Genomic DNA, 13,230 nt, shown 5'->3' on the forward strand with positions numbered 1-13,230 from the left:
GGGGGGGGGTTTGGGGTGACCCGATATCGCCCCACCCCTCCCGCCGGGGGGGAAAAAAAAAGAAAATCTTTTCAAAAAAAAAAAAAAAAAAAAAAAGGATGAACCCTTCAGCCTTCAGCCCAAGCCAGTCTGCTTACCACTATCACTCTCCATTGTGAATTAACCCTTCACGTGCAGCCCTCCCATTCTCACCCCCAGCTAGACTGCTTACTGCTGTATCCTCAACTGTCCATCTGCTAGGCTTGTTGATAGGTTGATTCATTGACGAATGACCCTTTGAATAACTTGACACCATCATGTCATATGTGTACATTCTATAGTTCACAAAACAGGTTCTTAGCTATCCTTTGCTTTAAAACTGCCAACACACAGAGCCTCAAGGAGTATGTGGTGAAAGAATCACTGTCCTCATTTCACAGAGGTGATCCTAGGTCTCGGAGGGTTGAGGAGGCTTGAGATCATGTGACTGGGTGCCGGCGGATCGGAACTTGGACCAGGCCTTTGAATCCCGGCCTTGTGCCAACTCCACTGTTGAGTGTGGCCTGAAAACATGGCCTTAATCCAGCCGTTAATGAATAACTAACTTGTGTGTTGGCCTCTGCAGTTTACAAAGTGCTCTCCCTTGGGTGATTTCTTTTAATCTCCACAATCCTTTGGTGGTCAGATGTTATTATTTTCCCCCAACCCGCCCCTTTGCAAAGAGGGTGAACTAGTAGCGTTTGGAGGGTCGAAGTGTCTTACCCAAGGGCACACAACTACATGGCGACAGAGCTACACTCAACACCCAGCTTCCTGCTTCCCTGTCCCCAGCCTCTGTTCCACCCCTCACTGTTCTCCCCATGCGCAGGCCCTGGAGATGTCTGAGCATGTGGGCTTTTCAGCCTGCCTCCAGCAGCCTGAAGGCCTGGCCCTCCTGGGCAGGCCCAGGAAACGGCTGGCTCAGTGGTGCTGAGCAGCCCCTCCCAGGAGGCCTCAAGTTGTTTTTCTTATCTAAACAAACTCTACACAAACATGGCCACATTACTCATGTGTGAGTTATTTGCGATAGCATAGCCCAGAGATGGGGAAATCAGTTCACACTGGAACTGTGTCTCAACCTGGTAAAAAAAAAAAAAAATGGGGAAATGGAATTCTAGGCCCAGGGCAGCCAAACGCAAACCCACACACCATCTCAACCCCGGGGAACACTTCTGCCCCTGGTCACATGCTCTGTGGACCCCACTGGAGGGAAGACAGAACGCACCTGTGCCTGGGAGAGGATGTGAGGGAGCTCCAAGGGGTGGGCCCTCTCTTCCACCGTCAGCCTCTCTTCCCAAGGGCCCTCTGGAGGAAGCAGACATACCCATGGAGCAGAGATTCTCTGCTTTATCCTCAGGCCTTTTGCTAAATGAGTGCTGGAATCCATACTTGGTCCTTCTACCCACCTATAATGAAATTCCTTCAACTTCAGGAATTGGATCTTTCACCAGAAGCCCTTAGGATAGGGGGAGGGGCTTAAGGAGCTTCGATGTAAATGAAGATGTGTAATTTACTTCTGTGCCTGGCAGGGTTCTGCTGCTTTCCTTACAGTTGCGGGGCCTCTGGCTGTGTGTGCAGTTGCGGGGCCGCTGGCCGTGTGTGCAGTTGCGGGGCTGTTGGCTGTGTGTGATGGGAAAGAGAGACGATGCTGGAGGCTGCTTGTCTTGGCTCCCCATCACATACCTTCCCAAAGGCTTGCACACCCACTCTCTCAGGTGCGTTCGTTGCCTCATCGTTTAGGTGAGGGCCTGACTCTCAGAGAAGGTCTTTAATGTTCGGGAGGCACCCACAGGATGTGGATCATACACCACGGAGAGTGGGTTTTGTGTTTGCAAAGAGTTCTTGAACACAGGATCTCAAAGGAATTCTTGCCAGAGCTAGAAAAAGAACCTCAGTCCCCTGACTCCTAGACAGGCAGATTCTGGCTCCAGAAAATGTTTCCAGGATGCCCAGCTCTCTGGATACAACTCGAACAGGTCCCAAGAAAAGACAGCCCTGCACACGGCTTCTGTCCCAGGGCTCTGGAACCCTGCTGCCTGGGGCCTACGGTGACAGGGATTCCTTGCTCCTCTTTACCAGCTTCAAACCAAGGGACTCGAGCTTGGAGAGGCTGTGGTTACCGTGCTGTGTGGGTCTTGTCCTGGAGACCTTGTGTGATTCATCTTCGTGTTCCCACAGGGGCTGACGCTAAGACAGGGCTGGGTTAAGACCCTTAGATATCCTGAAAGATCAGTCCTCCCTCACATGAAATTCAAACAAAAACAATTCTAAATCTGAAAAAAATGCCGCCCATCCATGTGGGCTGAACTCAAAATAGCTTCCTTCTTAGAGATTTTGATTGCAAAATCCTGGATGAATGCAACGAAGCTGAACTTTTTTCCTTGGCCTAGGAGCGGGGCAAGGGAGGGAGGGGTCTTGCCGTTGGTCTAAGGGCCTGCTTGCTCTGCTTCCTGAGTCACCCAGGTTGCCCAGGGGGTCTCACGCATGGTGGATGCTCAGCCCACGTCTTCTAAATTGAATAAAGTGTGCCTGCTTCCCGGAAAAGGACTAAATCCAGCAGTAATGTGTTAGGTATGGTCACAGGGCCTTCGCGCACACGCGTGCACACACACACGCACACGCACACACACACACGCACACGCGCGCACACACATGGGGGAGGGGAAGAGATGGGGGAGGAAGGGGGGAGGAGGGAGGAGGAAGAGAATGCGTGGGAGCCCAGCAACCTTTCTCAGTTCCAGTTTAAATGAACAGCAAAATAAAAACGTGTTGTCCTCCTCATAATGAATAGATGCGCTTGGAGTTTTCACATCTTGCCAGGCCCCTCCCTTGGTGCTAACTGACCCTTTACGGACAAGGTTTCCACAGAAAAATCAGCTACTAATCCTGAACCACATGGCTGGAAGGCTGGGCCTGGAACCTCCAACTTCACAGCAGATGCAACTCCAGAAAGGGATTTTAGAATTTCCTGTTGCAGCCCCAAGGAACGCATTTCTACCTAAAACTGGCTTAGATCTGCTTAAAAAATAACAACAATGGTAAAAATATACTTAATGAATGTGTAACAAACCACAAAACCACAGAAAGTGGGGTGTGAGTTTGAGGGGGAGTGCATAAGTGTGTGTATTGTACACGTTAAATTAACGTAACGTGGCTTCATTTGGAAAAATCTGAGGGGAAGAGGGAAAGCACCATGAAGATACGAGTTCCATGCTGGCTGGGAGCGCAACTCTACCATCCCCAGTGACGCTTCAAGCGTGGAGAGTGTTCCTTTGTCAGAGTGTGTGTACATTTGTTTTTCATTCACTCATTCAAATAATTACTGAGAGGCTACTTTGTGCCAGGCACTGTCCTGGACACTTGGCAACAGAGCCATTAATTAGACATCTGAGTTCCTGCTGCGGCTACTCAGGCCATTGGGAACAGAACTGATATTTTCTGGCTCTTGAATTAAACTAACTGCATGCTACCCAAGGCCAGCAAGCCAGGGTATTCTCTTGTGGCATTTCTTCTACAAAGCATCCTGAAGTGTGTGCCCACAATGGATGCTCAGGCAATAGGCTCAGGGTGTGTCCTGATGCCCTGGTAGGCACTAGACTTCCTTTTCTTCTATCACCTCCTCTTCTGTTCTTATCTCCTAGGCCTCCTGGGTGGCCTTGGCAGAATGAGGACATGAGAGTTTAGCTGTTGATTCAAGCTGGCAAGAACTTGAGGTGTTACTCTCCCATGGTCATTTGCATCTAGTTATGGGAATTAGGTCAGAGCCTGAAAGGCAAAGAGATTTCAGCTAGAAGAATGACACCTCCATGGTAGGGTGTAAAGAAGAATTCCAAGGCAGAGAAGAACCCAATAACTGAGTAGCGGTGTCTACAGTGGGTAATGCAAAGAAAGTCACTGAGTCATGTATTTGCAGCATGCAAGGTCAGTCTGCTTCCTTCATCTTATAGATAAGGAAGCTGAAACTAAGAGCATAAACAGCTTGCAAGCTGGGAGCAGGTCCATTCCTGGGACCCGGCACTCCAGATCCACTGGGCACTCCAGTCGGTCCATTAACCAGGTCCTTAATCAGGCTTCAAGAACTTCAGATAGGGCCGGGTGCAGTGGCTCACGCCTATAATCCCAGCACTTTGGGAAGCCAAGGTGGGTGGATCACCTGAGGTCAGAAGTTTGAGACCAGCCTGGCCAACATGGTGAAACCTATCTCTACTAAAAATATAAATATTAGGTGGGCATGGTCGTGCACGCCTGTAGTCCCAGCTACTCAGGAGGCTGAGGCAGGAGAATTGCTTGAACCCGGGAGATGGAGGTTGCAGTGAGCCGACATCACACCACTGCACTCCAGCCTGGGCAACAGAGTAAGATTCCATCTCAAAAAAGAAAAGAAAAGAGCCAAGTACTTGGCTCTGAGGAACACCGATACCTACAGGAGGGCAGGGGAAGATGTCTGAGAAAGAAAGCCTTGTACCTCCTGACAGCAACGACATCCTGTGATTCCTCACCTTAGGGCAGGCAGCTCTCTGCTTGGCGCTAGGAGGCCCTTCAGTGGAGTCTGGTTTTCCTTTGTTGATTTCAGAAAAAAGACAAAAAAAGTCACAGCTAAAGCTGAAGCTTTCTTGTCCCCTTGAAAGGAGCTATTGATGATTGAGTGAGGCAATGAGAAAAGAATCTGCCCCAGGTGCAATGTCACTTTTTAAAGCCGATATGGCAAGAACAAGCTGGTGCAATCGCTTTTCAGAGGGCTGTTTGGTAAGGACATATAAAAAGTAGAATTCTATTTCTAGGGAATTATTCTTAAAAAATAATCAGGGATGTACACAAACGTGTATACACAAACATGTTTAAAACAGCACTTTTAATAATACCAAATAAAACTGGAAAAAAACCTCACTATCCAATTGTGAGAAACGGATTTAATAAGCTATGGTGGGCCAGAGGAAGTGGCTCATGCCTATCATCTTAGCACTTTGGGAGGCCGAGGTAAGTGACTGCCTGAGCCCAGGAGTTAGAGACCAGACTGGGCAACATGGCAAAACCCTGTCTGTACAAAAAATACAAAAAATTAGCTGAGTGTGGTGGTGCATGCCTATCATGCCAGCTACTTGGGAGCCTTAAATGGGAGGATCACTTGAGCCCAGGGAAGTCGAGGCTGCAGTGAGTCGAAATTGCACCACTGCACTCCAGTCTGGGCAACGGGAATGAGACTGCGTCTCAAAAAAAAAAAAAAAAAATTATGGGACATCTATGTGACAAAAAGCTCTACAGTCTTTCAAAACAATGTAGAAAAGATGTGGTTATTGACATAGATGTTCACAATATGTTAAACGAAAATGCAGGTGAGTGCAATATGATTATTTCTAGTTAGTGGCTGTTGTTTGTCTTCATCGTGGTTGAGAGCAAGGACTTGGGTCTGGCAGGCTGCCTAGGTTGACTGGGCACAGCCACTCACTGGGCTCTCCATGCTCAGTGCCCTCTTCTGAAAAGGGGATGATAACAACATGGACCACAAGCAGTCGTAAAAACCAAGCAAGGGAATCTAGTCCATAGTTCAAACAGGGCCTAGCGCGGGTAAGCCTTCAATACGTACTAACCTTCGTTATTTTAAAAAACCTTGTTAGTGAGATATAATTTGCATCTCTTACACTTAAACCATGTAAATCAGTGGCAGGAAGTTCTCATGGGTTACAGATGCTGGGTTGTAAGTAAGGTGCAGTGAGTATTCCAGATGTGATGTTATTTTTAATTGTTTTGGGACGGAGTTTCCCTCTTGTCACCCAGGCTGGAGTGCAGCGGCATGATCTCACTCACTGCAACCTCTGCCTCCTGGGTTCAAGCGATTCTTCAGCCTCAGCCTCCCAAGCAGCTGGGATTACAGGTGCGTGCCACCACACCCGGCTAATTTTTGTATTTTAGTAGATACCGGGTTTCACCATGTTGGCCAGGATGGTCTCCTGACCTCGTGATCTGCCCGCCTCGGCCTCCCAAAGTGCTGGGAGTATAGGCACGAGCCACCACGCCCGGCCCAGATGCGATGTTATGTTAAGAGGTCAGGATTCCACTCTTTCTCTTGTCACACACCCAGGGCCTGACTATACTGAAGCACTAACAGGCCAGCAACATGTTCAAACTGACCAGAGAGTACAAGGCACCCCTGACTTCTTCTCTGCCGCTCCACGGCCCACGCGTCACACGCTGGAGACACCTGGCACTGCTTTTGCCCTACACGTTGTTTGCCTTCTCTTTTTAAAATCTGGTTTTTTTTGGTCATTGTTGAGTTATAACTTTTATATAGTATACCCTATTTCCTCTTAAAATTAAATTTTTAAAAAAGTGTGGCCAAATATACATAATAAAATTGACCGTCTTAACCATCACGGAGTGCGCAGCACAGCGGCATGAGGCGTCCTCATCCTCGTTCTGCTCCCATCACACCGTCACCTCTGAACCCTTTCGTCTTGCAGAAACTCTGCATGCGTTAAACGCTAGCTCTCACCGTGTCTTACCCCACCCTCTGGAAACCACCTTTCTACTTTTGTCTCTATGAATTTATTTATTTATTTTTATTGATTTTGAGACGGAGTCTCGATCCATCTCCCAGGCTATGGCACGGTGGTGCGATCTCAGCTCACCGCAGCCTCTGTTTCCGGGGTTCAAGCAATCATCCCATCTCAGCTTTCTGAGTAGGAGCTTGGATTACAGGCATGGGTTACCACACCTGGCTAATTTTTTTTTTTTTGAGATGGAGTCTCACTCTGTCACCCAGGCTAGAGTGCAGTGGCACAATCTCTGCTCACTGCGACCTCTGCCTCCCGGGTTCAAGTGATTGTCCTGCCTCAGTTTCCTGAGTAGCTGAGATTACAGGTGTGCCTCACCACACCTGGCTAATTTTTCTATCTTTAGTAGAAACAGGGGTTTCACCATGTTGTTAAGGCCGGTCTTGAACTCCTGACCTTGTGATTCGCCCGCCTCAGCTCCCCAAAGTGCTGGGATCACAGGCGTGAAGCACCATGCCTAGCCTGAATTTGACTACTCTAAGTATCTCATATAAGTGGACTCATAGAATATTTGCTCTTTTGTGACCGATTTATTTCACTTAACATGGTCTCAAGGCTCATTCCCACTGAAGCATGTGAGAATTTCAATCTTTTTGAAGGCTGAACGATCCTCTATTGTATGTCTAGACCATATTTTGCTTCTCCATCTGTTGATAGATGCACGGGTTGCTCCCGCCTTGTGGCTACTATGAATAGCGCTGCTATGAACAGGAGCATACAAATATCTGTTTAAGTCCCTGCTTTTAATTCCTTTGGGTATATACGTCTGTTGGTTTTTAATGTAAAAATAACATGTCTCTATTATTTTTTATGTAAAAAAATTAAAAATAATTTAAAGGCATACACCCTCACCACATTTGCAGAACTCTATTTTTATTTCAGTGAATCCTCTTTGGTGGTTGTTCATATGCATGGTTTTTTTTTTTGTTTTTTTTTTTTTTTGAGATGGAGTCTCACTCTGTTGCCAGGCTGGAGTGCAGTGGTGTGATCTCGGCTCACTGCAACCTCCACCTCCTGGGTTCAAGTGATTCTCCTGCCTCAGCCTCCTGAGTAGCTGGGACTACAGGCACACGCCACCACGCCCAGCTAATTTTTGTATTTTTAGTAGAGACGGGATTTCACCATGTTCGCCGGGCTGGTCTCAAACTCCTGACCTCAGGTGATCTGCCTTCCTCGACATCCCAAATTACTGAGATTACAGGCATGAGCCACTGTGCCTGGCCCATATGCACATATTTTTTAAAAATAAATGCAATTATAATGAACCAACAATTTTCCAACTACTGGTTTTTAGGTCCACATTGCAAACTGAACCATAGACCATGGGCCTGAGCCATGACTGATTTGTGACATTATTATCTCAGAAAATAAGAAAGGGAAAACACAGCCACCTTATAAACATATATACATACATACAAGATGTACGCAAGGACAAAAACATGTGAATTCCGAGAGAAAACTCACACAACATGTACCCGTTTCGCTTAAACAACTGGGGCTGGACTTTGAAAGAATGAGATCTGAACAAGACCTCAGAGGCACAGGCAGACAGAGACATGTCACACACACACACATGTGAATCTCAATAACATTCCCGTATGCAGAGAGAGTGAGCAACACACCAGGCCACACACAAATGGTCAAAGTTAAACACATTCACACACAACCTTGCAGACCAGCGATTTCTGAAGGCTGAGAAGGAGATCCTGCAAGAGAACTCAAAATAGCTCTGTGAACTCTGCCCTGGGCTCCAAGTGCCCGCCCACAGGCCTGTCCTGTGCTCCCAGCTCAGCCTTGGCCCTATGCCTGGGTCTGCGTACAGCCCCACGTCCACTCCCCTGCCTCAAATCTTTCAGACCTGCCCTCTCTGAATACCTTCCTTGGACAGCACCTGTAACCAGCCCCTTCTGTCACAGTCATTCCTCCAGGGACACGCTGTAATCCACACCAGAGATCCTGCTATGGACTTTGGGGACATAAGGACCCACACTGGCTGGCAATAAGGGGTCGGTAGTCTATGGCCAGTCAGGTTCGGGGCAGCAGCAGGTGAACTGCCTGCCTGCCTCTCTGGTCCCTCCTCCATAAAGCAGCAACGTAACAACTGTCTTGTAGACACTGAGAACTTTAAACACGACCACATCCTTGAAATCCCGAGCCCCGTCCTGGCATAGACCAGCCCCACAAAGGGTGTTAATCTCTGCCCTGCCTTCCTTAAGCTGTCAGATCGGGCAATGCCTAAGCCTGCATGTTTTAGGGGTTGCTGTGAGACAGGAATTTTAAAATAATTTTGACTAAGTTCTCCACATGGGAGATATCATGATCACTGAACTGAACGGTGCTGGAAGCAAAGGTTCTATCTTTTGAACGAACGAGAGAACAATTGGTCTACTGACTAATGTATGTTGAGCACTTTGGAGCACTTTGTAACACTGCAGCTCTAGAGCAGAAGGGTGAAGTTAGCCACGCTCCTCAATTACATCAATCATACACACCTGAATGCATTTATTTATTTTTCCCTCTTTAGCCTCATCCCGTTCTCCCATGCACCCACCCTCAATCATTGATTCTACTCTGTTCAAGTACTGTTTTATTCCTACTTTCTAATTATGGTAAAATATACACAGAGCACGGACCATCTTAAGCATTTGAAGTGTGCAGTTCCATGGCACTGACTGCATTCACACTGTTGTGCATCCATCTCCACCATCCATCTCCGGAGCTCTTTCATCTTCTTCACCTGAAACTCGACACACACCAAACAACCATTCTCCACTCCCTCTCCCCCTAGCCCCTGACAACCACTGTCTCCTTTCTGTCTCTAAGAATTTAATTACACTAGGTACCTCTGTAAGTGGGATCACACCATTTGGGGTCCCTTTGTGACTGGTTTATTTCACTAAGCATAATATTCTCAAGGTTCATCTACAGTGTAGCATGTGTCAGCATTTCCTTCTTTTTTTTTTTTTTGGAGATGGAGTCTTGCTCTTGTCACCCAGGCTGGAGTACAATGGCACAATCTCTGCTCACTGCACCTTCCGCCTCCTGGGTTCAAGTGATTCTCTTGCCTCAGCCTCCCAAGTAGCTGGGATTACGGGCCCCCACCACCACACCCAGGTAATTTTTGTATTTTTAGTAGAGATGGGGTTTTGTCATGTTGGCCAGGCTGGTCTACAACTCCTGGCCTCATGATCTGCCCACCTTGGCCTCCCAAAGTGTTGGGATTACAGGCATAAGCCACCATGCCTGGCCCATTTCCTTCCTTTTAAAGCTGAATAGTATTCCATTGCATGGCTACACTGCATCTTGTTTGTCCATCGATCCACTGATGGACGCTTGAGTTGCTTCTACCTCTTGGCTGTTGTGAACAATGCTGCTATGAACATGGGTATGAAAATACCTGAGTCCCTGTTTGCAATTCTTTTGGGTATATACCGGAAATAGAATTGCTGGATCATACAGCAATTCCGCTCAATTTTTTGAGAAACCACCATGAGCCATATCATCTTCCTCAGAGGCAGCACTCCTTCACACCTTTACCAGCAATGTGCCGGGATTCTAATTTCTTCACATCCTTCCTCACATGCTATTAAATAGCCATCCTGGCCGGGCGCGGCAGCTCACGTCTGTAATCCCAGCACCTTGGGAGGCTGAGGCAGGTGGATACTCCTGAGGTCAGGAGTTGAAGACTAGCCTGGCCAACATGGTGAAAGCCTGTCTCTACTAAAAATGCAAAAAAAATTAGCCAGGTGTGGTGGCACGCACCTGTAATTCCAGCTACTTGAGAGGCTGAGGCAGGAGAATTGCTTGAACCTGGGAGGCAGAGGTTGCCGTGAGCTAAGATTGTGCCGCTGCCCCCCAGCCTGGGTGACAGAGCGAAACTCTGTCTCAAAAAATAAATAAAAATAAATAAATATGTCATCCTAATGGCTATGAAGTGGTTCAATGTGTATCTTTTTATTTGTATAACTTCTTTCAAGTGTATGTAATTATTTTGTGTATATGTAATTTGTTTTACATAGTAGCATTATGCTATTCATTTCCCTCTGTGTCTTACTATCTTCACTGGAAATTGTGTTTAAGATTGATGCATTGGTTTTGTGTACATGGGATTCATTGCTTCTCACTTTTGCATAGCACTTTATGGTGTGCATGAATCACATCCATGTATACTGAGAACCTCCTAAGTTCTTGTGCCAACCTTTCTATATGAGTGATTGAATCTGGTTCCATACAGCAACCCTAAGAAGGTGTTGTAATTACCACATTTCATGGATGAGAAAACTGACACACATAGAGTTAGGGAACGTGCCCAGAGTCACAAAGCCGCAAGTGGTAGAGGTAGAAGTGTAACCCAGGTCATTCTGGTGCCACAGAAGAGCTCACTCGGGTAAGGTGTTACAAAGAGCTATAGCTAGAGATCTGACTTTAGACAAGGGCCCTCTCTTAGGCAAGGGCCCTCTGATGAAAGTTCTAGTCCTGATTTGGCTGCTTATCATCTTAGTGCAAATCACCTTCCTTCATAGACATCACTTTCTGTGTAAAATGAAGACAATTTTAATACTTTTTCTAGATTCATTACATGTTGATTAAATACCCTTTAGCTAAAGGGAAAAATAATCAGAATTGAAGTCAGGCGTTTGTTTCTTTCATGTATTTGGAGTGGTCCACCTGGGAGTCACTCCAAATACGTAAAAACCCTCTGGTGCGTCTATTCACAACGTGAACTGTTCATAGCACGGACTATTCCCAGGGAAACAGAGTGGTTGTCTCTGCTTCCATCCCACCTCTCCTGAACTTTGCACTTACCATGATGAAATATGTTTCCCTTCCAAGGACAACCTCTGCAAAAGCAGGCCTGGCTGTGCCCCAGGAGACCAGGTGTCAGAACAGAGTTGTATCCATCCAAAGCGGCCCACCCTTTCACTGCCCAAAGTCAAGATCAAGAGAGCATGCAGGGTCCTCTCAGCACTGAGAAGAATCAGTTCCTCAGCCCTCCTCCTCCAACCCTTCTCGTGGAGAAACAGGCTGGAGGAGAAAGAACTAGCCCAGAAACGGCACTTATTAGACTTGCAGGTGGGTCCAGCACTCTTTCTGCGTGCACAGCTGTTCTTGTTGCATGGATGCCAGCAGGGGAGGCACAGGGAAGCCTGGTTCCGCCACCCTACCTAGCTGGCTGCCTAGTTATTTCCTTCCCTCTGGAAAATGAGAGGGCTGACTGAGGGCCCCTTCTAATGCCATGTTTTAGAGGGCGAAGCACCTGTCCAGGTCCTTCCACTCCATGTAATCCTCAGATCTCTCTGAGGCTCTTCCTCCGCAGTGCAAATCGCCTTCTTTCATCAGACATTGCTCTCTGTGTAACATAAGGGACTTTAACTAGAGGAGGACAGTTACAGTGCTCTTTCTGGATTCACCACTGCACAGTAAGAACCACCTGCTCCATTCTTACAGCGGAGAGAACAGACGCTCGTCAAGGGGAAGAAGAGAAACAGCCAGAATTGGAAGCCAGGCCAGTCACAGGTGGACACTGAGCCTCTTTTACTTTCTCTGGCTACCTCTCAACGGTTGGAGTTGTTCAGGTCAAGAGGAACATTTTACTGGAAGATGATGACTGCAAGGCCCCTTTCTGCCCATCTTTGCCCACTCAGTCACATCTTCCCCACCAGCACTCTTTGGGGCTTCTCTAGGCTGTGAACGCCTTGAGGACCTTCGTCTTTTATTTTGGAAGCTCTGGAACTGAGCAGGAGGGCTGCAGCATAGAGCTGAGCTCCTTCCACCACTTTTCATGGCATTAACAACGCAAACCTTTTCACCTGAGTTTCCCACAGCCACCTAAGGAGGCCGTGAGGGAAACTACCTCTAGCCCATTTTACAGGTGAGCAAACAGTCCTTGCAGTGTTACCATAGTTGCCCATGTAGAGAACTATTTTACAAAGAGCTCGATCAGTGATATCATCTTTGCCTTCCGTGACCCAGGCGGCTGGGTACGGTGTCAAGATCGGAGACTGAGGCTTCAGCAAAGTATTAGGTTCAAATTCCAGCGCTGCCACTTGGAACCCTGAGTAAGTAATGCAGTCTCTCTGTGACTCGGGAGAGTCATCTGTAAACGTGAGGCACAGGAACTTCTACCTCACCAACCATTGTTAAGATTGAATCAGAGGGCAGCAGGCGGGCTACCTGGAATGAAGAAAGCAGTCAATAAATGTAGATTGTGTCATCCTTGTCTCTCTTGAGGGATGGGAAGAAGAGAGTGTAACCTATGACCACAGCAGCAGCGCGTTAACAGGAGGACCAGCCAGGAACGGAAGCCACGTTGTCAAACCCCAGTTGGGGTTCAGGGATTCTTTCCAGGCGGGTATTTAGGAAGAGACGAGGGTGAGGCGCACAGTGCCCTCAGCAGCAGCAGCAGCCGCAGACTGGCTTGTGGGAGGCGGTTCTCTGGGCCAACAAGGCAAGGGCCCCTGCCGCTTCTGGCCTTATTTTGTGGATTGCGCCACACCTCACAGGGCTTTTTAACTCCCCACCCACTTGAAGGTTTGCAGATAACTTAAAAAAAAAAAAAAAAAAAAAAAAAAAAAAAAAAAGAAAAAAAGGAGCCAGCCGCGCGTCCACCCCACCGATACGGACACCCAAGGGGGGGGGGGAGGCGGGGGAAGAAACAGAG

The sequence above is a fragment of the Sapajus apella genome, unplaced genomic scaffold (genome assembly GCF_009761245.1).
Source record: "Sapajus apella isolate SASKATOON/1434 unplaced genomic scaffold, GSC_monkey_1.0 scaffold55, whole genome shotgun sequence".
Taxonomy (NCBI): Eukaryota; Metazoa; Chordata; class Mammalia; order Primates; family Cebidae; genus Sapajus; species Sapajus apella.